We start from the raw sequence: 24,917 nt of genomic DNA on the forward strand, positions 1-24,917 counted from the left end.
GTTAATGTGCCTCCTGCAGAGAGTCTGCCGACATATTACAGGACTGTATTTTATATGGATAGGTCCGTGGGTTAATGCACCTCCTGCAGAGAGTGTGTGAGCATATTACATGACTGTATTTTATATGGATAGCTCGGTGGGTTAATGCGCCTCCTGCGGAGAGACTGCCGGCATATTACAAAACTGTATTTTGTATGGACAGCCCAGTGGGTTAATGTGCCTCCTGCAGACAACCTGTCAGCATATTACAGGACTGTATTTTATATGGATAGCCCAGTGGGTTAATGTGCCTCCTGCAGACAGCCTGTCAGCATATTACCAGTCCTGCCAAGTACCACGCATCAGACGTCAGACTAACGCATTTTAATGCTGGTGTCCGCATTACTGCTTTATTGCTTTAAAATGCATAATTCACGCTTGCATAAGAAACATGTGCGAACAGAACTCCATGGCTACTTCCTTCTACAGCATTTGCGAGCAGGCACAATCCCTTGGGGTCTTCAAGTACAGAATATCCTGGTCATCCTTACAGATGACGCCGAATACAAAAAGGGGTTTAGTTACATTAATACCAAATGTAGCCGTGATCTGATGGTGCATGTGAGAAGTTGGCCTGGTATATAATGCTCACTAATTCTTAGTGATCACTTTGTACCATGCCAAGCAACCCTTATGATGATGGTTGTAATTCAACCTTGTAGACCAGTTATCCTAGTGGTAACGTGGACAAAGCAGTCTTAGGCTAAACTCTGAAAGGCATGTGAAGCCAGCTGTTATACCATACACAACCCCCTTGAATACCAAATGAAAGGGACACCACACAGATATATATTGAAAATATATATTGATTTATTAACTATAAAATCCCCTGGACTCTTTATGAGCACAGAAGCACAAGCGTTAAATCACAAGACAGTTTAAAATACACAAAAGTTGCACAATATGGATGAGCCCTAGGGGCCACCTAAACCATATACTAAGAAAGTGGTATAAGAGATACCAATAGGAAAGTGAAGAGGCCTAGGGCCTTGGGAATCGCTGGAGCTATTCGAGACTAGCAGTGACTACGTCGGGAGAGGCCCACGGGACTCGGGTGCAGTGTTCAAAGTGCACGCACTTTCCAATGCAAAGTCTATGGTGCGTAAAAAGTACAAAGTTAGAAAGTTAGGAACCTTCCGAGTGACCTACGGAGTTAAAACTTAACACAGGCCCTTGAGATGTGTACCAATGCAGGAGCACTGGCGGAGCTGAGTTACCTCACCCACAGGACGCGGGTGCACAGGGTCGAAGTAGTGTCGGGTTTCGTCACGCCGGTCAATGGTGCTTGGAGCTGGAGATGCTGCAGGCGGCTCGATGTGAAGAGTTCCGGTGGATCCAAGGGTGGATCTGAAGATGTGGAGACCTGAAAGCAGAGGGGACAGTGTTCAAAGTCACTAGCCAGTGACTACCGTGGAACCAGATTGGAACCAGGCGATGTCGGGTGCAAACAGGCGTTGTCGGGTAGCTTCTTTCTGCAGCCACGTGGATACCCGGGGTCGAGGACGTCCAGGAGTCGGTCACGAGCTGCCCCACGTAGGCTTCTCGCTGTTGGCGGTGTCGGCGACCTGATCGGAGCAAACAGGCCTTGGCAAATGCAAGCCACGCAGAAGTGGAAAGATGCTTAACACTCGGACCAGCAAGGTCAGAGCGGGTGCTCCTTTTCACAGGAGCTTGGGTGGGTCTGGAGCAACCAGACCTGCTGTGTAAATTGTCAGTTTTGTCGCCAAGATGGCCGCTGACCACGTGGCTAGTGGCCGGGATGGCGCGTCAAGTGGCACAATGCAAAAGGGCCCCACGCAGATCGTGGAGATGCTGGAGGGCTGCTCTTCGGTGCAAGGGCTGCTCGGTGGTGGGGGTTCTCAGTCCCCAAAGCACAACGTCGAGGATGCCTCAGAAGCTGCGCAGTCAGATTTTCGAGTGTCTTCCAAGAGGTCCGGTCCCACGTCACTCGGTGCCTCCACGGGTCCCTTCTTTGCAGGGACTGTGGATCGGGCTCTGAGAGGTCTGGGAGTCTGGTTCTTGTTGGGCTCTGGGCTCGGGCTCCGGCCGGAGGCGGCGGCAAAGCAGACGTCGAGTTGCTGGTTGGTACCTGTGTTCACAGGGTGGCCACTCCTAGGCCACAAGGGAGATTCTCTTCAGTCTTCTGTGCAGCAGAATGTCGAAGTCCAGTCTTCTTCTTCGTGTAAAGTTGATTCAGGATGATCTGCTGTGCAATGGCACTGCTCCCACTCTTATTCCCAATCTGAGGGGTGGATCACCTACTAGGTCCCTCCTCTGGGAGGAACCAGGAAGGGGGGCGGTTACACCCCCTTTCCTTTGTCCAGTTCCGCGCCAAGCCTGGGTCTGGAAAGTCCCAGGACCGGTTTGGACTGGCCTATGCACGGGGACACCTTGTGTGCCCCGGGCATGTCTGATTCTATTCAGCCCTGTCCTACCCAATACACAAAACCCTGTCTGGGGTGGTGCTCGCACCTCCCAAGGCAGGAAACCCTTTGTCCAGGCCACCATCTGCCGAGTTTCGGTCAGCAGCAGGAGGCCAGACTCGTGTCTGTGGTGGCAGCATCCATTTTGTGATGCTGAGGCTCTGTTTAACTTTAACCGGGGTTAAGGCTACACACATGTCGTGTCCCTCTAGAAGGGTGGAATGCTATCCCCGTCGCCAGAATTGGCGAGGGGATAGTATTCCAATTCGTATGACACCTTACTCGACATGTTTTGATAAAGCCAAACCAAAGATAGCAAATAACCGCGAGGATTATAATGCACTTAAGAGTATATGGTATGGCAATATCCCGGAACAGCTTAGGGAGTGGTTCCCGACAGCTGCAGACAGGCTCAGCTCATGCTAGAGCACCATCTCACATATTTCCAAGCACTCTGCCTCCAGGATTGATGAGGCCTTCCATAGGAGTGGCTGATAGGAATATATGTGTCCAGTTTAGGGTTAGGCACAGACATACTGTACCTAAGTAAGAGGTGGTTACACCGACCTACCCCAGCTGAGTGATCAGCCAGTTGTGTCAAATATTGAGCATACATAAACAAAAAGACAGGGTGAATTTGCTACTGTGATCTGCAACCAATGGACTCTGTACTATCTAAATACTTGTGTGGACTGGAAAAGAATTGAAGTACTGAACTGATTGTATTGAAAAACAATTGGATAAAAGTTACGAGCAGGGATGTGCACTGGTTAAATTGTTTCTATTTGTGTCAAATATTGAGGCCAGGCCAGGGGTGGCATAATACATGCTGCAGCCCCTGGTAGGCCTTGGATACACCTATGCCCTGGGCACCTAGGGTGCACTAATACAGGGACTCATAAGGTGAACCAGTTCCAATTCGTAATGCACCTAGAGTGCATGGCAGTAATTTAGAGAGAGAACAGCAAGCTGTGGGTCTGATTAGCAGGCCCACAGCCACATTAAGTCAGAAACCAGTGAAGCAAAAAGCAAAAATTTGGGGTGACCATAGGATAGCAGACCCTACTCTCCTACAGTGCATACCATAGAGACAGCCCAGAGACTTTGTCAGAAGGAAGAAGAAGAAATTGAAGAGCTAATAAAGGCTATTAAAAACAACCAGACAGTTACAGAAGCCAGAGCACTATTGGATAAAATTGACAACGATATACAGGTTTTCAAGGACAATACCATTAATGCCAAAACCGCACAATTTGAGAAAGATTCCAAATCCTTCAATATTGAACAGGTCTATCCTTTTTTGAAGGAAGACTATTAAACCTTGGCAGAATCACAGAGGGCCCTTACTACATTTCAAGAAAGATCAAGAAGTAGATTTATTACATTTTCAGAGACTTCGTCTTCTGAATCATCAACAGATTCTAGAGAAAGGAACGTAAAGAAGCAGGGTTCTTTTTTAGAAAAGGGCGGGCAACCAAGAGTTCGATTCAAACATCCCTAGGAAATGAGAACACGCAATCGGTTCTACAAGTCTTAGACTCTTCTACCATAGTAAATCTATCAGATAAACAATTATCAAAAGATGAGGAGACGATTTTAAGTCTTGGATTAAAGTTTGTCCCATGCAGACAAACTGATTTTACTAAACTTAAACTTGAGGCAGTAGATTTTTGCAGAAAAATCAGACTAAAAACCTTTTTTGCTGGTGCAGATTCAACATCGAGCAAAGAAACAACTGGACGTAGAGTAAAATCTAAATTTATTCCTACACAAAATGTACCTGAACAGGCTGTTCTATCTTCAATCACTAAATTAGAGAAAGCCAAGAAATATGCTCAGAATAACATCAGTAAGAGTCAGCTGAAAGCCATTCAGGATCTCAAAGCGGATACCTCAGTAGTCATTCAACAGGCCGAAAAACAAGCGGGGTGGTAGTTATTTGGCCTCGCGAAATGTATCTAGAAGAGGGTAGATCACATGTTAATATTCGGGCCTGGTATAGTGCAGTAAAGGAAGATCCAGTTCATGAAATACAAGACAACATGTCTAAAATTACCAAATTTGGCGTGGAAGAGGGCTTCTTGGGACCTAAAGAATTTGATTATTTAAATAAAAAGTTCCCTAGAACCCCTGTACTGTATTTTTTTTTACCGAAAATACATAAGAACAGCCAAACACCCCCGGGAAGACCAATTGTTTTGGGTTGTGATTCTGTGTTAGAACCTGTCTCTAAATATGTTGATTTTTTTCTTAAACCTTTTTTAATGGATGTCAAGTCATATCTAAGAGACACAACGGATTTCATTACAAAGATTGAAGGTACAGTGTTTGAGGAAGAAACACAAGTGATGGTGACACTTGATGTCACATCACTTTACACCCAGATCCCGCAAGACGAAGCATTTGAAGTGATGGAACTATATTTGGATCAAAGAGAACGCCCCCATAGCATTCCTACCTCATTTATTATACAGTTGGCTGAGGTGTCCCTTAGGAGCAATTACTTCAAGTTTGAGGATGACTTCTTTGTCCAAGTAAAAGGCACAGCCATGGGTTGTCCATCTGCACCTGAGATGGCTGTTTTGTATATGGCGCAATATGAAGAAAACAGCAACCCTTACAAAAGTAAAATAATGCAATGGCTGAGGTACATTGACCACATCTGGCTCCTGTGGCAGCGGAGCCAGATGCAGGTAAACCAGTTTTACGATTGGCTCAATACCAGACACAGTGACATCAAGTTCTCCATCCAGTCCAGTAAGACAAAAATGACCTTTCTCGATGTTTTTTCTAGATTAAAATGCATTCGGCACACATGCGTAGCTCACAGATACGGTACAGAGTTCATGCAAGGCTTAAAAAATAGCATTGTGCACCGCAGATAATCTCTGCACTGCACTCTGCATGGCCTGCGAGACATCAATCCTGCCTGCGCTGGTCTTGGAGGACTCGTTATAGTTACCAGCCATGGATATATGGTTTAATTTCCTGCTGCTCCCACGGTCAGGCCCTTTTCCCCCCTCCCCCAGCCTCCCTGAAACAGACATGGGCAGGGGCGGGGCTGCTAAATGAGGAAAGTCTCTAAATGAGGCGGTATTTCCTCTCGTCTTTTGTGGGACTGCTAAATGAGGAAAGTTACTAAATGAGGTGGTATTTCCCCTCGTCATTTGCATGGGGCTGCTAAATGAGGACAGTCACTGAATGAGACGTTGTTTCCTCTGGTCTTTTGCGGGGCTGCTAAATGAGAAAAGTCACTGAATGAGGCGGTGTTTCCTCTGGTCTTTTGCGGGGCTGCTAAATGAGGAAATTCACTGAATGAGGCGTTGTTTCCTCTGGTCTTTTGCGGGGCTGCTAAATGAGAAAAGCCACTGAATGAGGCGTTGTTTCCTCTGATCTTGGGCGGGGCTGCTAATGAGAAAAGCCACTGAATGAGGCGTTGTTTCCTCTGATCTTGGGCGGGGCTCCTAAATGAGGAAAGTCACTGAATGAGGCGTTGTTTCCTCTGGTCTTTTGCGGGGCTGCTAAATGAGAAAAGCCACTGAATGAGGCGTTGTTTCCTCTGATCTTGGGCGGGGCTGCTAAATGAGAAAAGCCACTGAATGAGGCGTTGTTTCCTCTGGTCTTTTGCGGGGCTGCTAAATGAGGAAATTCACTGAATGAGGCGTTGTTTCCTCTGGTCTTTTGCGGGGCTGCTAAATGAGAAAAGCCACTGAATGAGGCGTTGTTTCCTCTGATCTTGGGCGGGGCTGCTAAATGAGAAAAGCCACTGAATGAGGCGTTGTTTCCTCTGATCTTGGGCGGGGCTCCTAAATGAGGAAAGTCACTGAATGAGGCGTTGTTTCCTCTGGTCTTTTGCGGGGCTGCTAAATGAGAAAAGCCACTGAATGAGGCGTTGTTTCCTCTGATCTTGGGCGGGGCTCCTAAATGAGGAAAGTCACTGAATGAGGCGTTGTTTCCTCTGGTCTTTTGCGGGGCTGCTAAATGAGAAAAGCCACTGAATAAGGCGTTGTTTCCTCTGATCTTGGGCGGGGCTGCTAAATGAGAAAAGCCACTGAATGAGGCGTTGTTTCCTCTGATCTTGGGCGGGGCTCCTAAATGAGGAAAGTCACTGAATGAGGCGTTGTTTCCTCTGGTCTTTTGCGGGGCTGCTAAATGAGAAAAGCCACTGAATGAGGCGTTGTTTCCTCTGATCTTGGGCGGGGCTCCTAAATGAGGAAAGTCACTGAATGAGGCGTTGTTTCCTCTGGTCTTTTGCGGGGCTGCTAAATGAGAAAAGCCACTGAATGAGGCGTTGTTTCCTCTGATCTTGGGCGGGGCTGCTAAATGAGAAAAGCCACTGAATGAGGCGTTGTTTCCTCTGATCTTGGGCGGGGCTCCTAAATGAGGAAAGTCACTGAATGAGGCGTTGTTTCCTCTGGTCTTTTGCGGGGCTGCTAAATGAGAAAAGCCACTGAATGAGGCCTTGTGTCCTCTGATCTTGGGCGGGGCTCCTAAATGAGGAAAGTCACTGAATGAGGCGTTGTTTCCTCTGGTCTTTTGCGGGGCTGCTAAATGAGGAAAGTCACTGAATGAGGCGTTGTTTCCTCTGGTCTTTTGCGGGGCTGCTAAATGAGAAAAGCCACTGAATAAGGCGTTGTTTCCTCTGATCTTGGGCGGGGCTGCTAAATGAGAAAAGCCACTGAATGAGGCGTTGTTTCCTCTGATCTTGGGCGGGGCTGCTAAATGAGAAAAGCCACTGAATGAGGCGTTGTTTCCTCTGATCTTGGGCGGGGCTCCTAAATGAGGAAAGTCACTGAATGAGGCGTTGTTTCCTTGGTCTTTTGCGGGGCTGCTAAATGAGAAAAGCCACTGAATGAGGCGTTGTTTCCTCTGATCTTGGGCGGGGCTCCTAAATGAGGAAAGTCACTGAATGAGGCGTTGTTTCCTCTGGTCTTTTGCGGGGCTGCTAAATGAGAAAAGCCACTGAATGAGGCGTTGTTTCCTCTGATCTTGGGCGGGGCTCCTAAATGAGGAAAGTCACTGAATGAGGCGTTGTTTCCTCTGGTCTTTTGCGGGGCTGCTAAATGAGAAAAGCCACTGAATGAGGCGTTGTTTCCTCTGATCTCGAGCGGGGCTCCTAAATGAGAAAAGCCACTGAATGAGGCGTTGTTTCCTCTGGTCTTTTGCGGGGCTGCTAAATGAGGAAAGTCACTGAATGAGGCTGTGTTTCCTCTGATCTTGGGCGGGGCTCCTAAATGAGGAAAGTCACTGAATGAGGCGGTATTTCCTCTGGTCTTTTGCGGGGCTGCTAAATGAGGAAAGTCGCTGAATGATGCGGTGTTTCCTCTGGTCTTTTGCGGGGCTGCTAAATGAGGAAAGTCACTGAAGGAAGCAGTGTTTCCTCTGGTCTTTTGCGGGGCTGCTAATTGAGGAAAGTCACTGAATGAGGCGGTGTTACCTCTGGTCTTTTATGAGGCTGCTAAATAAGTAAAGTCACTGAATGAGGCGATGTTTCCTCTGGTCTTGGGCGGGGATGATAAATGAGGAAAGTCACTGAATGAGGCGTGTTTCCTCTGGTCTCGTCTTTGGCTGTAGCAGAAAGCCATTGAGTGTGAAAAAAGTAATGAGATGTAAGTGTGCTTGCTGTACAAACTTAAAATATTCAAATATTGTTAGTGGTGCTGCCGCCTTCCAGTATAAGACACTCCAGGAGGAGCACTGACAGACTCTGCGCCCACTCGAAAAAATGTTGCACTCCATTGCTGCACTCCACTTCGGCACTCCACTGCGGCAGTCTACTGCCGCAGTCCATTGCTGCACTCCATTGCTGCACTCCAATGCTGCCGTCGTCCATTGCTGCAGTCTTCCTTTGCTGCAGTCGTCCATTGCTGCAGTCCATTGCTGCAGTCCATTGCTGCGGTCCATTGCTGCAGTCCAGTGCTGCAGTCCATTGCTGCAGTCCATTGCTGCAGTCCATTGCTGCAGTCGTCCATTGCTGCAGTCGTCCATTGCTGCAGTCCATTGCTGCAGTCCATTGCTGCGGTCCATTGCTGCAGTCCATTGCTGCAGTCCATTGTTGCGGTCCATTGCTGCCGTCCATTGCTGCGGGCCATTGCTGCAGTCCATTGCTGCGCTCCATTGCTGTGGTCCATTGCTGTGGTCCATTGCTGCGGGCCATTGCTGCGGTCCATTGCTGCGCTCCATTGCTGCGCTCCATTGCTGCACTCCATTGCTGCAGTCCATTGCTGCACTCCATTGCTGCACTCCATTGCTGCGCTCCATTGCTGCGCTCCATTGCTGCAGTCCATTGCTGCACTCCATTGCTGCGCTCCATTGCTGCGCTCCATTGCTGCACTCCATTGCTGCAGTCCATTGCTGCACTCCATTGCTGCAGTCCATTGCTGCAGTTGTCCATTGCTGCAGTCCATTGCTGCAGTCCATTGCTGCGGTCCATTGCTGCAGTCCATTGCTGCAGTCCATTGTTGCGGTCCATTGCTGCCGTCCATTGCTGCGGGCCATTGCTGCAGTCCATTGCTGCGCTCCATTGCTGTGGTCCATTGCTGTGGTCCATTGCTGCGGGCCATTGCTGCGGTCCATTGCTGCGCTCCATTGCTGCGCTCCATTGCTTATCTTATCTTATCTTATCAAAGTCTTATAAAGCGCTCGCACACCCAAAGGTTTCATGGCGCTGACCAGCAGGGGAACTAACTTACAAGAGGCCGTTGGCACTAGGCCGCAACCTGGGTGAACAGCCATGTTTTTAAGAGCTTCCTAAATGGAAGAAGGGCAGTGCATGAGCGAAGCTCCAGGGGGAGAGAGTTCCATAGCTTGGGAGCGAGGGTGGCAAACCTACGGCCTCCTTTGCGCAACAGCTTGTAGCGAGGGACAGTCAAGAGGATTTGGGAAGCAGAGCGAAGGGTGCGGGAGGGGGTGTACCTAAGAAAAAGTTTTTGGATGAACTGTGGGCCAGAGTTGTGAAGGGATTTGAAAATCATGCAGGCCGATTTGAAACTAGCGCGGTGTTGAATCGGAAGCCAATGGAGCTGCCTCAGAAGCGGTCTGGCGGACTGCCAACGGGGGTGATGATAAATCAGTCTCGCTGCCTGGTTTTGTGCCAGCTGTAGACGTTTGCTAAGGGTGACAGGCAGACCAAGATAGATGGCATTGGCGTAGTCTAAGTGAGACAACACCAATGCTCTTACAACCTGCGTCAGAGCAGGTCGAGTGAGCAGCCGACTGATCTTCTTTATTTTTCGTAATTGAAAAAAGCAGGTGGACACAACGGAATTGACCTGAGGTTTTAAGGAAAGCTCATCATCGATAACTACCCCCAGGCTTTTGACTGATCTAGACGGCGCAGGTGGGGACCCCAGCTTAGATGGCCAGTATTGGGGGCCCCAGAAACGGTGACTATCGCCGAACAGGACCAGTTCCGTTTTTCCCGGATTCAGCTTGAGTTGATTCACATCCATCCACCGGCAAATGTGGAGCATGGTGTTTTGGAATTGGTGGATTGAATCAGGGGAGTTATCAATTGTGAAAGTGAGCTGCAGATCATCTGCGTAGTTAAAGGTAGTGACTTTAAATGAATGAAGGGACTGAAGCAGAGGGAGCATGTAAATGTTAAACAATAACGGTGAAAGGGAAGAACCCTGGGGAACTCCACAGGTAGTGTGGAGTTTGTGGGAAGAGAAAGGGGGGAGTCCGACCGCTTGGGTGCGATCGCAGAGAAATGATCTGAGCCAGTCTAGGGCACGGCCGCAGATGCCCACCGATCTGACACGGTCGAGGAGGATGTTATGGTCGACCGTGTCAAACGCGGCCGACAAATCCAATAAGACCAGCGCTTGAGGTATTCCCAAGTCAGCACTGAGGCGTAGGGAGTCCAAAACCGCAACGATAACTGACTCGGTTGAATGGGCTGGTCGAAAACCGGCCTGTGACGGATGTAACACACCTGACTGTTCAATGAATAGTGAAAGGTGGGAGGTGACGTGCGCTTCCAGTACCTTGGCCAGATACGGAAGCAGGGAGATAGGTCTGTAATTCGAAAGGATATTGGGATCCGCTCCTGGCTTTTTCAGGAGAGGCAGTAGGACTGCATCCTTAAACGATACCGGTACAGTCCCTTGAAGCAGAGAGGTATTAAGAAGACTCAAAGCCGGAATGGGGGCAGCGGTAAAAACCGTCTTTAGTATGTGAGGGGGGCAGCAGTCGTGTGGGGAGCCTGATTTTACCCTGTTTAAAAGGGATGCGAGGGTGGTAGTGTCCAGAAGAGGAAAGCAGTCCAAAACTGGGTGGTTAAGTGGATGGGCCAGGACAGGCAGGTCCGGGACCATGGCAGGAATGCTAGATTTTATTAAGGCAATTTTATCCAAAAAATACTGATTCAAGGTGTTGCAGAATTCTTGGCTGGCAGCGGGTTTACACTCAGTTCTGGCGGGGTTCGAGAGTTTATTAACAATGGAAAAGATCTCCTTAGGACTATTATTTGATTGCTCAATTAAATTGCAGAAGAACTTAGATTTGGCAGACAAGATTGCTTTCCTATAGTCTGCACGGGCAATCAGGTAGCTGGCCCTATCAGAGGAGTTATAGGTTCTCCTCCATGCACGCTCTTTTTGCCGAACAAAGAGCTTTTTTTCCCTCAGATCCGATGAGAACCATTTGTGGGCTTTGGAGTGCCGAATGGTATTACATTTAATGAGAGGGGCGTGGGTGTCGCTAGCAGCCTTGAGCCAGTTAAAGACATCTGACTCGGCGGAATTGAGGTTCGAGTTTTGGGCTGGTTGCGAGTCAATTAAACTTCCCAGGAAAGCAGGGGTGTCTAAAGTACCCCATTTCCTGATGAGTCCCTGTTCAGTGACTGCCTTAGTTGAAGAATCAGAGATGGAAATGTTAAACCGAATCAGAAAGTGATCTGACCAGATGCACGGCGAAACAGTGGGAGGAGAGATGTCAACATGGGTGCTCCAAACTTGGTCCAAAGTATGCCCTCCAACATGGGTCGCGACATTGATATGAGGCAGAAAGTTGAGTCCCGCAAGAAGCTCCGTGAGCTCCGTGGCTGCAGGGCCTCCCTTCGTACAGTTGAGCCAGTAATTAAAGTCGCCAATGAGCAGTATATTAGAGTAGTTAGTGACCAAGGAGGACAATTGATCACATAGGGAGAAAGGAAAAGACGGCATGTTTTGGGGGGGTCTGTATAGCAATATGCATACAAGAGGTCCCGAGCTGGATTCTAGCTTAATGACCAGGTTTTCAACTTCGGTAAAATCAAGCGGTGCCATCTTAAAAAAGGTATGATCCTTATTGATAATCGCAGCGACTCCCCCGCCTGCTTTCCCTGTTGCACGGTCTGCCTGGAGGATGTAATAATTGTCGGGTAAGGCAGCTAGAACATCAGGGGAGGAGCCGGTATTGAGCCACGTTTCCGTTAGGAAAAAGATGTCCGGTTTATGATCAGTGAGAAAAAGGAAAATGTCCAGTTGGTGTTTGGGGAGTGACCTCGTGTTCAGAAAAGCGATCAATCAATCAATCAATCAATCAATCAGTGGCACTTATTAAGCGCGCTACATACCCGTAGGGTTTCAAGGCGCTGGGGGGGGGGGGGGGGGGGGGTGCCGCTACTGCTCGAACAGCCAGGTCTTCAGCTTCTTCCTGAAGGAGAGGTGGTCTTGGGTCAGGCGCAGGTCGGACGGGAGGGAGTTCCAGGTCTTGGCGGCCAGGTAGGAGAAGGACCTTCCTCCTGTGGTCGCTCTTCGGATGCGGGGGACGGCGGCGAGGGCGTGGTTGGCTGATCGGAGGTGGCGTTTGGGAGCGTAGAAGTTGACTCGGCTGTTGAGGTAGCTCGGGCCTTGGTCGTGTAGGGCTTTGTGTGCGTGGGTCAGGAGGCGGAAGGTGATTCTCTTGTTGACGGGGAGCCAGTGAAGGTCTCTCAGGTGTCCGGAGATGTGGCTGGATCGTGGGATGTCGAGGATGAGTCTGGCTGAGGCGTTTTGGATCCGCTGGAGTCTCTTCTGGAGCTTGACGGTGGTCCCGGCGTAGAGGGCGTTGCCGTAGTCCAGTCGGCTGGTGACGAGGGCCTGGGTGACGGTCTTCCTGGTCTCTGTGGGGATCCACCAGAAGATCTTCCGTAGCATGCGTAGGATGTTGAAGCACGCCGAGGAGACGCTGTTGACTTGCCTGGTCATGGCGAGGGAGGAGTCCAGGATGAAGCCCAGGTTTCGTGCATGGTCTGTCGGTTTGGGTGCGGTGCCCAGGGCGGGAGGCCACCAGGAGTCGTCCCAGGCGGAGGGTGAGGAGCCCAGGATGAGGACCTCCGTCTTGTCCGAGTTCAGTTTCAGGCGGCTGGTCGTCATCCACTCGGCTACCTCTCTCATCCCTTCGTGCAGGTTGGCTCTGGCGGCGGCGGGGTCGTTGGTCAGGGAGAGGATCAGCTGGGTGTCGTCGGCGTAGGAGATTATGCTGAGGTGGTGTTTGCGTACGATGGCCGCGAGGGGGCTCATGTAGACGTTGAAGAGGGTGGGGCTCAGTGATGATCCTTGGGGGACGCCGCAGATGACTTCGGAGGCCTCTGACTTGTACGGTGGTAGGCGGACTCTCTGTGTTCTTCCGTCGAGGAAGGAGGTGATCCATTCCAGCGCCTTGTCCTGGATTCCGATGTTGCTGAGGCGCCGTACTAGAGTGCGGTGGCAGACCGTGTCGAATGCTGCGGAGAGGTCTAGGAGGATGAGGGCCGCTGTTTCTCCATTGTCCATCAGGGCTCGGATGTCATCGGTGGCGGCGATGAGGGCGGTCTCGGTGCTGTGTTTGGCTCGGAATCCGGACTGTGAAGGGTCGAGGGATCCGTTCGTCTCGAGGAAGGCGGCCATCTGCTTGTTGACGGTCTTCTCGATGACTTTGGCTGGAAACGGGAGAAGCGAGATGGGGCGGTAGTTCTTGAGGTCGGTGGGGTCCGCTGTTGGTTTCTTGAGGAGAGCGCTGAGCTCGGCGTGTTTCCAGCCTTCAGGGAAGATGGCGGTGTCGAAGGAGGTGTTGATGATGTCTCGCAGGTGGGGTGCGATGACAGCGTCGGCTTTGTTGAAGACGTGGTGAGGGCAGGGGTCGGTCGGTGATCCGGAGTGGATGGAGTTCATCGTGCGGATGGTGTCTTCGGTGCTGATCGGGGTCCAGGCGTGGAGGGTGGTGTTGGGGGGGGGTGGCTGGTCGGTCGTGGTGTGCGTTGGTTGGTTGTTGAAGCTGCTGTGTATGTCCGCGATCTTGTTGTGGAAGTATGAGGCGAGGGAGTTGCAGAGGTCTTGCGATGGGGTGATGTCGTTGTTTCCTGCGCTGGGGTTGGAAAGCTCTTTCACGATGTTGAAGAGTTCCTTGCAGTTGTGTGCGTTGTTGTCCAGCCGGTCCTTGAATGCTGTTTTCTTGGCGGCGCGGATCAGCTGGTGGTGTTTCCGGGTGGCAAGTTTGTAGGAGGTCCTGTTGTTCGTTGTCGGTTCCCTTTTCCAGACTTTCTCTAGGGCTCGGCAGTTCTTCTTGGAGCTCTTGAGTTCGTCGGTGAACCAAGGGGCCTTCTTGCTGCCGGGTCTGCTAGGCGGGGTCCTCAGTGGGGCGAGTTCGTCCGCGCAGTTGCTGATCCACTTCGTGAGGTAGTCGGCGGCCTGGCTGGGGTTCGCTGAGCTGGCAGGAGGGTGTTGGCTCAGGGAGGTGGCGAGTTGGTCTGCTGTGATCTTGTTCCAGCTTCTGCGGGCGGCCTGTTGCTGGTGTTGGTGGGTCGTCGTTCTCTTGAAGGTGAAGTGGATGCAGCTGTGGTCCGTCCATTGAAGCTCTGTGGCGTGGCTGAAGTCGATGTCTGTGCTGGATGAGAAGACGGCGTCGAGTGTGTGTCCGGCGAGGTGGGTGGGGGTGGACACCAGTTGCTTGAGTCCCAGGTTGGCGAGGTTGTCAAGCAGGGTGCTGGTGTTGCGGTCGTTGTTGTTCTCCAGATGGAAATTGAGGTCTCCCAGGAGGATGTAGTCAGCGGAGGGGAGGGCATGCGGGCTGACGAAGTCGGCGATGTCCTCGCTGAATTGCGTGCGTGGTCCAGGGGGTCGGTAGATCAGGGTGCCTCTGAGGGTGGTGTTCGGGTTGGTGTGGATCTGGAAATGCAGGTGTTCGGCGCTGGTCAGGGTGTTGTCGATGCTGGTCGTGAGACGGATGGTGTTCCTGTGGATGATGGCGATGCCTCCTCCCATCTGGTTGGCGTTTCGGTCCCTCCGGACGATCTTGTAGCCCTCTGGGATAGCGATGGCGATGTCGGGAGCTGAAGAGGCGTTCATCCAGGTCTCCGTGAGGAAGGCAACGTCAGGGGCTGTGGCGTCTAGGAGGTTCCAGAGTTCGATGGCATGTCTGTGGACGGAGCGGGTGTTGAGCAGGATGCACTTGAGGTGGGTGCTGGTGGTGTTCGACTTGGCGGGTGCTGGTGCGGGGCAGGTCCGGTTGCAGGAGAACCTGCAGGCGTGGCAGCTGAAAGGTCCGTGGGTGCGTCTTGGAGTGGCTTGATGGCATTCTGGGAGTCGGCCGGTGTTGAGAGCGGTGAGGGCGGCGGCGGAGTACGTCAGGCGGGTCGGTCGGGGTCTTCGTGGGCCAGGGGTCCTGGCACTGGGCGCGGTCCAGGCGCGGACGGGCGTAGACAGGCTTACCTTTGGCGTGCCTTCGGCGCACAAACGGCGCGCCCGCTGCGCGTGACCGCTGCGCGTTCGCACGGTCGCCATTTAAGGCGAAGTGCGCGGGTGGGCGGAGCAGCTGGGAGGCGGGAGCGGGGAGGGTTACAGAAGGCAAAAAGGGGCGGGGACAAGCGGCGGCGGCGGGAAGGGAGGGCGGGGGGCGTCGAGGTAGGCGGACAACAAGGAAGGAGGGCAACACGGAAGAAAATACAATAAAATTACAAACAGGTATGACAGAACGCTAACAACAGGGAAAAAGGCAAGTTAATCCCTAGACAAGCACAATTATGTTGAGGTGTCGGGTAGTGGTGGAGATGGGCTTCAGGGATAAGGTTTGGTGACACTGGGGGGACGAGGATGGATGAGTGCTGGTTGAGGAAAAAGAAATACCTAATATGTTCAGCGTCTCTTGCTGCAGTCCATTGCTGCACTCCATTGCTGCACTCCATTGCTGCACTCCATTGCTGCGCTCCATTGCTGCGCTCCATTGCTGCAGTCCATTGCTGCACTCCATTGCTGCGCTCCATTGCTGCGCTCCATTGCTGCGCTCCATTGCTGCACTCCATTGCTGCAGTCCATTGCTGCACTCCATTGCTGCACTCCATTGCTGCGCTCCATTGCTGCGCTCCATTGCTGCAGTCCATTGCTGCACTCCATTGCTGCGCTCCATCGCTGCGCTCCATTGCTGCACTCCATTGCTGCAGTCCATTGCTGCACTCCATTGCTGCACTCCATTGCTGCACTCCATTGCTGCGCTCCATTGCTGCGCTCCATTGCTGCGCTCCATTGCTGGGGTCCATTGCTGGGGTCCATTGCTGGGGTGTATTGCTGCAGTCCATTGCTGCAGTCCATTGCTGCGCTCCATTGCTGCGCTCCATTGCTGCAGTCCATTGCTGCGCTCCATTGCTGCTCTCCATTGCTGCGCTCCATTGCTGCGCTCCATTGCTGCACTCCATTGCTGCAGTCCATTGCTGCACTCCATTGCTGCACTCCATTGCTGCGCTCCATTGCTGCGCTCCATTGCTGCAGTCCATTGCTGCACTCCATTGCTGCGCTCCATTGCTGCGCTCCATTGCTGCAGTCCATTGCTGCACTCCATTGCTGCACTCCATTGCTGCACTCCATTGCTGCGCTCCATTGCTGCACTCCATTGCTGCACTCCATTGCTGTGCTCCATTGCTGCTGTCCTTTGCTGCACTCCATTGCTGCGCTCCGTTGCTGCTTTCTATTGTTGCGCTCCATTGCTGCTCTCCATTGCTGCACTCCACTGCTGCAGTCCATTGCTGCACTCCATTGCTGCACTCCATTGCTGCACTCCATTGCTGCGCTCCATTGCTGCACTCCATTGCTGCTGTCCTTTGCTGCACTCCATTGCTGCGCTCCGTTGCTGCTTTCTATTGCTGCGCTCCATTGCTGCGCTCCATTGCTGCAGTCCATTGCTGCCGTCCATTGCTGCTGCGGTCCATTGCTGCTGCGGTCCATTGCTGCAGTCGTCCATTGCTGGCTGCAGTCGTCCATTGCTGCAGTCGTCCATTGCTGCAGTCCATTACTGCACTCCATTGTTGCAGTCGTCCATTGCTGCACTCTGTTGCTGCAGTAGTCCATTGCTGCACTCCATTGCTGCCGTCCATTGCTGCCGTCCATTGCTGCAGTCCATTGCTGCGCTCCATTGCTGTGCTCCATTGCTGCAGTCGTCCATTGCTGCGGCCCATTGCTGTGGTCCATTGCTGCACTCCATTCCTGCCGTCCATTGCTGCAGTCCATAGCTGTGCTCCATTGCTGCGCTCCATTGCTGCAGTCGTCCATTGCTGCAGTCGTCCATTGCTGCAGTCGTCCATTGCTGCAGTCGTCCATTGCTACGGTCGTCCATTGCTGCGCTCATCCTTTGCTGCACTCCATTGCTGCACTCCATTGCTGCACTCCATTGCTGCACTCGTCCATTGCTGCAGTCCATTGCTGCGCTCCATTGCTGCACTCCATTGCTGCACTCCATTGCTGCACTCCATTGCTGCACTCCATTGCTGCACTCCATTGCTGCACTCCATTGCTGCACTCCATTGCTGCACTTCATTGCTGCACTCGTCCATTGCTGCACTCCATTGCTGCACTCCATTGCTGCACTCCATTGCTGCGCTCCATTGCTGCGCTCCATTGCTGCGCTCCATTGCTGCACTCCATTGCTGCACTCCATTGCTGCACTCCATTGCTGCACTCCATTGCTGCACTCCATTGCTGCACTCCATTGCTGCACTCCATTGCTGCAGTCCATTGCTGCGCTCCATTGCTGCACTCCATTGCTGCACTCCATTGCTGCACTCGTCCATTGCTGCACTCCATTGCTGCACTCCATTGCTGCACTCCATTGCTGCACTCCATTGCTGCACTCCATTGCTGCACTCCATTGCTGCACTCGTCCATTGCTGCACTCCATTGCTGCACTCCATTGCTGCACTCCATTGCTGCACTCCATTGCTGCGCTCCATTGCTGCGCTCCATTGCTGCGCTCCATTGCTGCCGTCCATTGCTGCTGTCCATTGCTGCCGTCCATTGCTGCCGTCCATTGCTGCAGTCCATTGCTGCAGTCGTCCATTGCTGCAGTCCATTGCTGCGCTCCACTGCTGCACTCCATTGCTGCAGTCGTCCATTGCTGCGCTCCATTGCTGCAGTCGTCCATTGCTGCCGTCCATTGCTGCGCTCCATTGCTGCGCTCCATTGCCGCGGTCCATTGCTGCACTCCATTGCTGCTGTCCTTCGCTGCACTCCATTGCTGCGCTCCATTGCTGCAGTCGTCCATTGCTGCGCTCCATTGCTGCGCTCCATTGCTGCAGTCGTCCATTGCTGCACTCCATTGCTGCACTCCATTGCTGCACTCCATTGCTGCGCTCCATTGCTGCGCCTCATTGCTGCTGTCCTTTGCTGCACTCCATTGCTATGCTCCGTTGCTGCAAGATGGTTGTTAAAATGTGTTAAAGATCAAACTGGAGCCATAGTTTAAAAAACTTTAAAGGGACTGGGTGCTTGTTTCAACATGTAGGGGCTTGATGGGGGAGGGGCAAGGGAAAGTGGAGAACACTATTGGTAATAACTCATCAGGGTTATTGGCGACGCTGTATTCTGTTTTCTGTTTCATTTACTATTGCGAATCTGTTAATGGAGCGCCTATCACCAAGACCCAGCACTGTAAAAATTAGAATACAAATACAGTAATTGCATTTTATTTTAATTTGATCAAAATATGATTTACTGTCCCACTTTCGCATAAAATAAATGATGTCTGCTCCAGCTTCCTTTTCTTGTGTGCGTTTGCTTGAAGGGAGGGGGGGTGTAGTTTCTCTTGCCTGTCAGTTGCGTGAAGTCAGAGGCGGCCGCATGCTGTCACTGCTGCCTGGGCCTGGCGTGTAAAGACGGACTCATCTCCGTGGTGCTTTCTTTTTGGTTCATAGCTATAATGGAGCCTAATTAACTACGTATCTCTGGAATCGCCAGGGTTTATCTGTTAATGGAGCGCCTATCACCAAGGCTCAGCACTATATAAATTAGAATACAAATACAGTGATTGCGTTTTATTTAAATTTTTATCAAAATAGGATTTACTGTCCCACTTTCATTAATTTTCTTTTTCTTTTGTGCGTTTGCTTGGAGGAAGGCTGGGTGTAGTTTCTCTTGCCTGTCAGTTGCGTGAAGTCAGAGGGGGCCGCATGCTGTCACTGCTGCCTGGGCCTGGCGTGTAAGATGGACTCATCTCCGTGGGGCTTCCTTTTTAGGTTTTGCCTCGCGAAAAAGATGCGCTCTGCGCATCTTTTTTGCGCAGGCAAAAACCTAATGAGTACTGTGTGTGGGTTTGGGTCGGCCCTTGTCATTCATTGGCTGGCTCCATAAATGGAGCCTAGCCATTGGATGAGGGGCCTGTCCGTCAATGCCGGACCAGACACGGGGGCGTTCCCGAGATTCTTTGGCTTTTGCCGACGTCACGCGACGTCAGCCGAAAGCCGGGAACGCCCCCGAATCCGGTCCGGCATTGCCGGCACCCGCCTTCCTGCTCCGGCCGTCTTCTGCGTCTCTCCACCCCCTTTCCCGCCCCCTCCCGCCCTCCCGCTCATTAATACCTGCTGCAGTTCAAGAATGCTTCCGAACCTGGAGGCCACATTAATGACAGGCCATTCTACGAGAATCCTATCAATGGAGTGCTTAACTTTCTGTAGATTTAACATCTGAAAGCATTTGATCATATCACTGGGCAGTGGAGACAACGGGGTCCGGTTTGCAGAATACACCATTTAAATCAGAATTTCGCCTTTGACAATAAATTATGACGTAATGCAGCTAACACAAATGTAACATGTGAAACTGCAGACTGTTATGTTCAGCCAGGATTTTAGGACTGTTACTCTGCACTGTGAAATACTTTTTTTCGCATCAGAGTGGAGCTTCAGAGTGCAGAGTGGAGCTTCAGAGTGCAGATTCAGAGTGCAGAGTGGAGCTTCAGAGTGGAGCTTCAGAGTGCAGAGTGGAGCTTCAGAGTGCAGAGTGGAGCTTCAGAGTGCAGAGTGGAGCTTCAGAGTGCAGAGTGGAGCTTCAGAGTGCAGAGTGAAGCTTCAGAGTGGAGCTTCAGAGTGGAGAGTGGAGCTTCAGAGTGGAGAGTGGAGTTTCAGAGTGGAGAGTGGAGCTTCAGAGTGGAGCTTCAGAGTGGAGAGTGGAGCTTCAGAGTGGAGCTTCAGAGTGGAGAGTGGAGCTTCAGAGTGCAGATTCAGAGTTGAGCTTCAGAGTGGAGCTTCAGAGTGCAGAGTGGAGCTTCAGAGTGGAGCTTCAGAGTGTAGAGTGGAGCTTCAGAGTGGAGCTTCAGAGTGGAGAGTGGAGCTTCAGAGTGGAGCTTCAGAGTGGAGCTTCAGAGTGGAGCTTCAGAGTGGAGCTTCATAGTGCAGAGTGGAGCTTCAGAGTGGAGCTTCAGAGTGGAGCTTCAGAGTGGAGCTTCAGAGTGGAGCTTCAGAGTGCAGCTTCAGAGTGGAGCTTCAGAGTGGAGCTTCAGAGTGGAGCTTCAGAGTGGAGCTTCAAGTTGGAGCTTCAGAGTGCAGAGTGGAGCTTCAGAGTGGAGCTTCAGAGTGGAGCTTCAGAGTGCAGAGTGGAGCTTCAGAGTGCAGAGTGGAGCTTCAGAGTGGAGAGTGGAGCTTCAGAGTGGAGCTTCAGAGTGGAGAGTGGAGCTTCAGAGTGGAGCTTCAGAGTGCAGAGTGGAGCTTCAGAGTGGAGCTTCAGAGTGGAGCGTGGAGCTTCAGAGTGGAGCTTCAGAGTGGAGCTTCAGAGTGGAGCTTCAGAGTGGAGCGTGGAGCTTCAGAGTGGAGCTTCAGAGTGGAGCGTGGAGCTTCAGAGTGGAGCGTGGAGCTTCAGAGTGGAGCTTCAGAGTGGAGCTTCAGAGTGGAGCTTCAGAGTGGAGCTTCAGAGTGCAGCTTCAGAGTGGAGAGTGGAGCTTCAGAGTGCAGCTTCAGAGTGGAGAGTGGAGCTTCAGAGTGGAGAGTGGAGCTTCAGAGTGGAGCGTGGAGCTTCAGAGTGGAGCTTCAGAGTGGAGCGTGGAGCTTCAGAGTGGAGCTTCAGAGTGGAGCTTCAGAGTGGAGCTTCAGAGTGCAGAGTGGAGCTTCAGAGTGCAGAGTGGAGCTTCAGAGTGGAGCTTCAGAGTGCAGAGTGGAGCTTCAGAGTGGAGCTTCAGAGTGGAGAGTGGAGCTTCAGAGTGGAGCTTCAGAGTGGAGAGTGGAGCTTCAGAGTGGAGCTTCAGAGTGCAGAGTGGAGCTTCAGAGTGGAGCTTCAGAGTGGAGCTTCAGAGTGGAGCTTCAGAGTGGAGTTTCAGAGTGGAGCTTCAGAGTGGAGCTTCAGAGTGGAGCTTCAGAGTGGAGCTTCAGAGTGGAGCTTCAGAGTGCAGCTTCAGAGTGCAGAGTGCAGCTTCAGAGTGGAGCTTCAGAGTGCAGAGTGGAGCTTCAGAGTGGAGCTTCAGAGTGCAGAGTGGAGCTTCAGAGTGGAGCTTCAGAGTGGAGCTTCAGAGTGGAGCTTCAGAGTGGAGCTTCAGAGTGCAGATTCAGAGTGGAGCTTCAGAGTGCAGAGTGGAGCTTCAGAGTGGAGCTTCAGAGTGCAGAGTGGAGCTTCAGAGTGGAGCTTCAGAGTGGAGCTTCAGAGTGGAGCTTCAGAGTGGAGCTTCAGAGTGCAGAGTGGAGCTTCAGAGTGGAGCTTCAGAGTGCAGAGTGGAGCTTCAGAGTGCAGATTCAGAGTGGAGAGTGGAGCTTCAGAGTGGAGCTTCAGAGTGGAGCTTCAGAGTGGAGCTTCAGAGTGGAGCTTCAGAGTGGAGAGTGGAGCTTCAGAGTGGAGATTCAGAGTGGAGAGTGGAGCTTCAGAGTGGAGATTCAGAGTGGAGAGTGGAGCTTCAGAGTGGAGAGTGGAGCTTCAGAGTGGAGCTTCAGAGTGCAGAGTGGAGCTTCAGAGTGCAGAGTGGAGCTTCAGAGTGCAGAGTGGAGCTTCAGAGTGCAGATTCAGAGTGGAGAGTGGAGAGTGGAGCTTCAGAGTGGAGCTTCAGAGTGGAGCTTCAGAGTGGAGCTTCAGAGTGGAGCTTCAGAGTGCAGATTCAGAGTGGAGCTTCAGAGTGGAGCTTCAGAGTAGAGCTTCAGAGTGGAGCTTCAGAGTGGAGCTTCAAGTTGGAGCTTCAGAGTGCAGAGTGGAGCTTCAGAGTGGAGCTTCAGAGTGGAGTTTCAGAGTGGAGCTTCAGAGTGGAGCTTCAGAGTGGAGCTTCAGAGTGGAGCTTCAGAGTGCAGAGTGGAGCTTCAGAGTGCAGAGTGGAGCTTCAGAGTGGAGCTTCAGAGTGGAGAGTGGAGCTTCAGAGTGGAGCTTCAGAGTGGAGAGTGGAGCTTCAGAGTGGAGCTTCAGAGTGGAGAGTGGAGCTTCAGAGTGGAGCTTCAGAGTGCAGAGTGGAGCTTCAGAGTGGAGCTTCAGAGTGGAGCGTGGAGCTTCAGAGTGGAGCTTCAGAGTGGAGCTTCAGAGTGGAGCTTCAGAGTGGAGCTTCAGAGTGGAGCTTCAGAGTGGAGCGTGGAGCTTCAGAGTGGAGCGTGGAGCTTCAGAGTGGAGCTTCAGAGTGGAGCGTGGAGCTTCAGAGTGGAGCGTGGAGCTTCAGAGTGGAGCTTCAGAGTGGAGCTTCAGAGTGGAGCTTCAGAGTGCAGCTTCAGAGTGGAGAGTGGAGCTTCAGAGTGCAGCTTCAGAGTGGAGAGTGGAGCTTCAGAGTGGAGAGTGGAGCTTCAGAGTGGAGCGTGGAGCTTCAGAGTGGAGCTTCAGAGTGGAGCGTGGAGCTTCAGAGTGGAGCTTCAGAGTGGAGCTTCAGAGTGGAGCTTCAGAGTGCAGAGTGGAGCTTCAGAGTGCAGAGTGGAGCTTCAGAGTGGAGCTTCAGAGTGCAGAGTGGAGCTTCAGAGTGGAGCTTCAGAGTGGAGAGTGGAGCTTCAGAGTGGAGCTTCAGAGTGGAGAGTGGAGCTTCAGAGTGGAGCTTCAGAGTGCAGAGTGGAGCTTCAGAGTGGAGCTTCAGAGTGGAGCTTCAGAGTGGAGTTTCAGAGTGGAGCTTCAGAGTGGAGCTTCAGAGTGGAGCTTCAGAGTGGAGTTTCAGAGTGGAGCTTCAGAGTGGAGCTTCAGAGTGGAGCTTCAGAGTGGAGCTTCAGAGTGCAGCTTCAGAGTGCAGCTTCAGAGTGGAGCTTCAGAGTGCAGCTTCAGAGTGGAGCTTCAGAGTGGAGCTTCAGAGTGGAGCTTCAGAGTGGAGCTTCAGAGTGGAGCTTCAGAGTGCAGCTTCAGAGTGCAGCTTCAGAGTGCAGAGTGCAGCTTCAGAGTGGAGCTTCAGAGTGCAGAGTGGAGCTTCAGAGTGGAGCTTCAGAGTGCAGAGTGGAGCTTCAGAGTGGAGCTTCAGAGTGGAGCTTCAGAGTGGAGCTTCAGAGTGCAGATTCAGAGTGGAGCTTCAGAGTGCAGAGTGGAGCTTCAGAGTGGAGCTTCAGAGTGCAGAGTGGAGCTTCAGAGTGGAGCTTCAGAGTGCAGATTCAGAGTGCAGATTCAGAGTGGAGCTTCAGAGTGGAGCTTCAGAGTGGAGCTTCAGAGTGGAGCTTCAGAGTGGATCTTCAGAGTGCAGAGTGGAGCTTCAGAGTGGAGCTTCAGAGTGCAGAGTGGAGCTTCAGAGTGCAGATTCAGAGTGGAGAGTGGAGCTTCAGAGTGGAGCTTCAGAGTGGAGCTTCAGAGTGGAGCTTCAGAGTGGAGAGTGGAGCTTCAGAGTGGAGCTTCAGAGTGCAGAGTGGAGCTTCAGAGTGGAGCTTCAGAGTGGAGCTTCAGAGTGGAGCTTCAGAGTGGAGCTTCAGAGTGGAGCTTCAGAGTGGAGTTTCAGAGTGGAGCTTCAGAGTGGAGCTTCAGAGTGCAGCTTCAGAGTGCAGCTTCAGAGTGGAGCTTCAGAGTGCAGCTTCAGAGTGGAGCTTCAGAGTGGAGCTTCAGAGTGGAGCTTCAGAGTGGAGCTTCAGAGTGGAGCTTCAGAGTGCAGCTTCAGAGTGCAGCTTCAGAGTGCAGAGTGCAGCTTCAGAGTGGAGCTTCAGAGTGCAGAGTGGAGCTTCAGAGTGGAGCTTCAGAGTGCAGAGTGGAGCTTCAGAGTGGAGCTTCAGAGTGGAGCTTCAGAGTGCAGATTCAGAGTGGAGCTTCAGAGTGCAGAGTGGAGCTTCAGAGTGGAGCTTCAGAGTGCAGAGTGGAGCTTCAGAGTGGAGCTTCAGAGTGCAGATTCAGAGTGCAGATTCAGAGTGGAGCTTCAGAGTGGAGCTTCAGAGTGGAGCTTCAGAGTGCAGAGTGGAGCTTCAGAGTGGAGCTTCACAGTGCAGAGTGGAGCTTCACAGTGCAGATTCAGAGTGGAGAGTGGAGCTTCAGAGTGGAGCTTCAGAGTGGAGCTTCAGAGTGGAGCTTCAGAGTGGAGCTTCAGAGTGGAGAGTGGAGATTCAGAGTGGGGATTCAGAGTGGAGAGTGGAGCTTCAGAGTGGAGATTCAGAGTGGAGAGTGGAGCTTCAGAGTGGAGATTCAGAGTGGAGAGTGGAGCTTCAGAGTGGAGAGTGGAGCTTCAGAGTGGAGCTTCAGAGTGCAGAGTGGAGCTTCAGAGTGCAGAGTGGAGCTTCAGAGTGCAGAGTGGAGCTTCAGAGTGCAGATTCAGAGTGGAGAGTGGAGAGTGGAGCTTCAGAGTGGAGCTTCAGAGTGGAGCTTCAGAGTGGAGCTTCAGAGTGGAGCTTCAGAGTGGAGCTTCAGAGTGGAGCTTCAAGTTGGAGCTTCAGAGTGCAGAGTGGAGCTTCAGAGTGGAGCTTCAGAGTGGAGCTTCAGAGTGGAGCTTCAGAGTGGAGCTTCAGAGTGCAGAGTGGAGCTTCAGAGTGCAGAGTGGAGCTTCAGAGTGGAGCTTCAGAGTGGAGAGTGGAGCTTCAGAGTGGAGCTTCAGAGTGGAGAGTGGAGCTTCAGAGTGGAGCTTCAGAGTGCAGAGTGGAGCTTCAGAGTGGAGCTTCAGAGTGGAGCGTGGAGCTTCAGAGTGGAGCTTCAGAGTGGAGCTTCAGAGTGGAGCTTCAGAGTGGAGCTTCAGAGTGGAGCGTGGAGCTTCAGAGTGGAGCGTGGAGCTTCAGAGTGGAGCTTCAGAGTGGAGCTTCAGAGTGGAGCTTCAGAGTGGAGCTTCAGAGTGCAGAGTGGAGCTTCAGAGTGGAGCTTCAGAGTGCAGAGTGGAGCTTCAGAGTGCAGCTTCAGAGTGGAGAGTGGAGCTTCAGAG

At 52.1% G+C, this 24,917-nt stretch overlaps 1 protein-coding gene across 1 annotated transcript in view; it reads left to right on the forward strand.

Annotated features, from left to right (window-relative positions):
• LOC147709815 (uncharacterized) overlaps positions 1–24,917 on the forward strand; it is a 1,100,435-nt gene that overhangs the window by 1,030,999 nt on the left and 44,519 nt on the right. The gene's annotated exons all lie outside the window — the stretch shown is intronic.

The sequence above is a fragment of the Lissotriton vulgaris genome, chromosome 6 (assembly GCF_964263255.1).
Source record: "Lissotriton vulgaris chromosome 6, aLisVul1.2, whole genome shotgun sequence".
NCBI lineage: Eukaryota > Metazoa > Chordata > Amphibia > Caudata > Salamandridae > Lissotriton > Lissotriton vulgaris.